Genomic DNA, 6,000 nt, shown 5'->3' with positions numbered 1-6,000 from the left:
ACTATTTAAGCTTGCAGGTATACCCGATGATGTTGTTAAGAAGAAGGCCTTCCCTTTATCTTTGAAGGGAGACGCATTGACATGGTACAGGCTATGTGATGATATGAGATCATGGAACTATAAAAGATTGAAATTGGAATTTCATCAAAAGTATTACCCTATGCATCTTATTCATCGTGATCGCAATTATATATATAATTTTTGGCCTCGTGAAGGAGAAAGCATCGCTCAATCTTGGTGGAGGCTTAAATCATTGTTATATTCATGCCCCAATCATGAGCTCCCAAGAGAAGTAATTATGCAAAGTTTTTATGCTCGGCTTTCTGATAACAATCGCACCATGCTCGATACTTCTTGTGCTGGCTCTTTTATCATGAAGACTATTGAGTTTAAATGGAATCTATTGGATAGAATAAAACGCAACTCTGAAGATTGGGACCTCGACGAAGGTAAGGAGTCAGGTATGCCACCTAAGTTTGATTGTGTTAAATCTTTTATGGATACCGATATTTTCCGTAAGTTTAGCACTAAATATGGACTTGACTCTAAGATAGTAGCTTCTTTCTGTGAATCCTTTGCTACATATGTTGATCTTCCCAAGGAGAAGTGGTTTAAATATCATCCTCCCATAGAAGTAAAAGTAGCTCCACCTATTAAAGTTGAAGAAAAGACTGTCACTTATAATGATCCTATTGTTCCCACTTCTTATGTTGAAAAACCACCTTCCCCTGTTAGAATGAAGGATCATGCTAAAGCCTCAACTGTTGTTCGTAAAAGCAATATTAGAACTTATACACCTCCTGAGCAAGTCAAAGTAGAACCTAATATTGCTATTGTTAAAGATCTCTTGTCTGATAATATTGATGGGCATGTTATTCAATTCTGTGGTGAAACTGCTAGAATTGCTAAACCTTGTGCTAGAGATAAACATAGACCTGTGGTAGGCATGCCTGTTATTTCTATTAAAATAGGAGATCATTGTTATCATGGCTTATGTGATATGGGTGCTAGTGCTAGTGTAATACCCATTGACTTATACAAATAAATTATGCATGATATTGCACCTGCTGAGTTAGAAGATATTGATGTTAGAATTAAACTTGCCAATAGAGATACTATATCTGCAATTGGAATTGTTAGAGATGTTGAAGTCTTGTGTGGAAAAACCAAATATCCCGCTGATTTTCTTGTTCTTGGTTATCCACAAGATAGCTTTTGTCCCATTATATTTGGTAGACCCTTCTTGAATACTGTTAATGCTAAGATAGACTACGAAAAGAAAGTTGTTCTATTGGCTTGGATAACATGGTTCATGAGTTTAATTTCTCTAAATTTAGTAAACAACATCGTGAGGAAGAATTGCCTAGTAAATATGAAATTATTGGTCTTGCTTCTATTGCCGTACCTCCAAGTGATCCTTTAGAACACTATTTGCTAGACCATGAAAATGATATGTTCATGAATGAAAGAAGGGAAATAGATGAAGTATTCTTTAAACAGGAACCTAGTCTGCAACACAATTTGCCTGTTGAAATCCTAGGGGATCCTGATAATCTTAAATATGCTTATCTTGATGAAAAGAAAATATATCCTGTCATTATTAGTGCTAACCTTTCAGAGCATGAAGAAGAGAGATTATTGAAAACTCTGAAGAAGCACCGTGCCGCTATTGCATATACTCTGGATGATCTTAAGGGCATCAGTCCCACTCTATGTCAACATAAAATAAATTTGGAAGCAGATGCCAAACCAGTTCGTGATCCTCAACGATGTTTGAATCCTAAAATGAAAGAAGTGGTAAGAAAAGAAATACTCAAGATTCTGGAAGCAGGTATAATTTATCCTGTTGCTGATAGTCAGTGGGTAAGTCATGTCCATTGTGTCCCTAAAAAGGGATGTATTACTGTTGTCCCTAATGATAAAGATGAATTGATTCCATAAAGAATTATCACAGGTTATAGGATGGTAATTGATTTCCGCAAATTAAATAAGGCTACTAAGAAAGATCATTACCCCTTACCTTTTATTGATCAAATGCTAGAAAGATTATGCAAACATACACATTATTGCTTTCTAGATGGTTATTCTGGTTTCTCCCAAATACCTGTGTCGGCTAGAGATCAATCAAAGACTACTTTTACATGCCCTTTTGGTACTTTTGCTTATAGACGTATGCCTTTCGGTTTATGTAATGCACCTGCCACCTTTCAAAGATGCATGATGGCTATATTCTCTGACTTTTGCGAAAAGATTTGTGAGGTTTTCATGGACGACTTTTCCGTGTATGGTTCCTCTTTTGATGATTGCTTGAGCAATCTTGCTCGAGTTTTGCGGAGATATGAAGAAACTAATCTTCTCTTCAATTGGGAAAAGTGCCACTTTATGGTTAATGAAGGTATTGTCTTGGGGCACAAAGTTTCTAAAAGAGGTATTGAAGTTGATAAAGCCAAGGTTGATGCTATTGAAAAGATGCCATGTCCCAAGGACATCAAAGGTATAAGAAGTTTCCTTGGTCACGCCGGATTTTATAGGAGGTTCATTAAGGACTTCTCAAAATTTTCTCGGCCTCTGACTAATTTACTACAAAAAGATGTACCATTTGTCTTTGATGATGATTGTGTAGAAGCATTTGAAATACTTAAGAAAGCATTAGTCTCTGCACCTATTGTTCAGCCACCTGATTGGAATTTACCCTTTGAAATTATGTGTGATGCTAGTGATTATGCTGTAGGTGTTGTTCTAGGGCAAAGAGTTGATAAGAAATTAAATGTTATCCATTATGCTAGTAAGACTCTATAAAATGCTCAAAGAAATTATGCTACTACCGAAAAGGAACTTTTAGCAGTTGTATTTGCTTGTGATAAATTCAGACCCTATATTGTTGATTCTAAAGTAACTATTCACACTAATCATGCTGCTATTAAATATCTTATGGAAAAGAAAGATGCAAAACCTAGACTCATTAGATGGGTTCTCTTGCTGCAAGAATTTGATTTTCATATTGTTGATAGAAAAGGAGCTGAGAACCCCGTTGCAGACAACTTATTTAGGTTAGAGAATGTTCTTGATGACCCACTACCTATTGATGATAGCTTTCCTAATGAACAATTAAATGTCATAAGCACTTCTCGTAGCACTCCATGGTATGCTGATTATGCTAATTATATTGTTGCTAGATTTATACCACCTAGCTTCACATACCAACAAAAGAAAAAGTTTTTCTATGATTTGCGACATTACTTTTGGGATGACCCACATCTTTACAAAGGAGTAGATGGTATGATTAGATGTTGTGTACCTGAGCATGAACAGGAACAGATCCTATGCAAGTGTCAGTCCGAAGCTTATGGAGGACACCACGCTGGAGATAGAACTGCACATAAGGTATTGCAATCTGGTTTTTATTGGCCTACTCTCTTCAAGGATGCCCGTAAGTTTGTTTTTTCTTGCGATGAGTGTTAAAGAATTGGTAATATTAGTAGACGTCAAGAAATGCCTATGAATTGTTCACTTGTTATTGAACCATTTGATGTTTGGGGCTTTGATTATATGGGACCTTTTCCTGCCTCTAATGGATATACACATATTTTAGTTGCTGTTGATTACGTTACTAAGTGGGTAGAAGTTATTCCAACTAGTAGTGCTGATCATAACACCTCTATTAAAATGCTTAAGGAAGTTATTTTTCCGAGGTTTGGAGTCCCTAGACATTTAATGACTGATGGTGGTTCACACTTTATTCATGGTGCTTTCCATAAAATGCTTGCTAAATATGACATTAATCATAGAATTGCATCTCCATATCACCGGCAGTCTAGTGGTCAGGTAGAATTGAGCAATAGAGAGCTCAAATTAATTTTGCAAAAGATTGTTAATAGGTCTAGAAAGAATTGGTCCAAGAAATTAGATGACGCATTATGGGCCTATAGAACTGCATATAAGAATCCTATGTGTATGTCTCCGTATAAGATGGTATATGGAAAAGCATGTAACCTACCTCTCGAAATAGAACATAAGGCATATTGGGCTATTAAAGAGCTCAACTATGATTTCAAACTTGCCGGTGAGAAGAGGTTATTTGATATTAGCTCACTTGATGAATGGAGAACCCAACCTTATGAAAATGCCAAGTTGTCTAAAGAAAAAGTTAAAAGATGGCATGACAAAAGGATACAAAAGCGTGAGTTTAATGTAGGTAATTACGTATTGCTATACAACTCTCGTTTAAGATTTTTTGTAGGAAAACTTCTCTCTCAATGGGAAGGTCCCTACGTTATCGAGGAGGTCTATCGTTCCGGTGCCATAAAATCAACAACTTCGAAGGCACAAATCCGAAGGTGGTAAACGGTCAAAGGATCAAACAGTACATCTCAGGTAATCCTATAAATGTTGAAACCAATATTATTGAAACTGTAACCCCGGAGGAATACATAAGGGACACCTTCCAGACCGTTCCAGACTTCGAAAAGGAATAGGTATGTGGTACGGTAAGTAAACCGACTCCAAAACAATTTTTAAGGCAATATTTCTCTATTTTGGAATATTTAGAAAAATAGAAAAATAAGTGGCAGTCCGGGAAGGACACGAGCCTTCACGAGGGTGGAGGGTGCGCCCTACCCCCTGGGCGCGCCCCCTACCTCGTGAGCACCTCGTGTGCTCTACGGACTCCGTTTTCTTGCACGATACGTATTATTGTCGGTAAAACTTCATTATATATACTCCCGAAGGTTTTGACTCTCGTATCACGCAAATATCCGCTGTTTTCGTTTCGAGCTATTTCCGTTGCAGATTTAGAGCACCATGACTTCTCCCTCCTCCAGCAATGAAGACAAGGATGCTTGGCTATTGAAGATAGAGTTGAAAAGAGAGGAACCAGAAGAGATCAATAAGGATGGAAGGATCAAGAAGGCCATGGAGGTTCGAGCTCTGGTGGTGAAAGAAGAAGACATCCCTCAACCCTTACCTAACCTTTTCACTCCAACAGAGATTGAAGCCTTCAAGATGATTGAGTTAGCCCACATACAGAACAAGTATCTTTTGTAGGAGAATATTTTGTTGAAGGATCATATTGCTGGGCTCAAGGGAATTATCCGCAAGTCGGAGGAACTTTTACGCTCGATGTGCGATTATCCACCGTTATCAACCACCTCCATCACCTCCGAGGACATAATCACATGAGTATGGGCACTCCCCTTGGCAACTGCCAAGCTTGGGGGAGGTGCACTGGTATCGTATCACCATCACAACTCCTATATTTACCGTTTTTCTTAGTTCGATCCTTTTAGTAGTATCTTTATTTAGTAGAATAAAGTCATGGCATGATCTAGTTTTGAGTTTTGCTTTATGATCCTTCTTTGTAATCGATTCCGTGAGCTATATAATAAAGATTAGTGTTGAGTCAAGGGCTTGATTATTTTGCCATGATCTTGGGTAAATAGAAAGAAGAAAAAGAATAAAAAGAATCAAAGAGTTCATATTGATCTTATTGAGAGTAATGACTTGACATAGAAAGAGTATGATGATTAAAAGTTGTTGAGAGTTGGCAAATATAGTTTTGGTCATCGTTGCAATTAATAGGAAGTAATAAGGAAAGAGAGATTTCACATATAGATATATTATCATTGACATCTTTTATGATTGGGAGCACTCATTAAAATATGACATGCTAAAGAGTTGAGGTTGGACAAGGAAGACAACATAATGAGTATGTTTTCTTACATATGAGATAAAGTATGTTGTCATGGATCCTCTAACATGTTGAGCTTGCCTTTCCCCCTCATGCTAGCCAAATTCTCAGCACCAAGTAGAAATACTACTTGTGCTTCCAAATACCCTTAAACCAGTTCATCCATGAGAGTCCACCATATCTACCTATGGATTGAGTAAGATCCTTCAAGTAAGTTGTCATCGGTGCAAGCAATAAAAATTGCTCTCTAAATATGCATGACTTATTAGTGCAGAGAAAATAAGCTTTGTATGAACTTGTTGTGGACGTAATAA

Source organism: Triticum aestivum, chromosome 2B, assembly GCF_018294505.1.
Source record: "Triticum aestivum cultivar Chinese Spring chromosome 2B, IWGSC CS RefSeq v2.1, whole genome shotgun sequence".
Lineage (NCBI taxonomy): Eukaryota > Viridiplantae > Streptophyta > Magnoliopsida > Poales > Poaceae > Triticum > Triticum aestivum.
The sequence above is the reverse complement of the archived record's forward strand: the minus strand, read 5'-3'. Positions refer to the sequence as shown.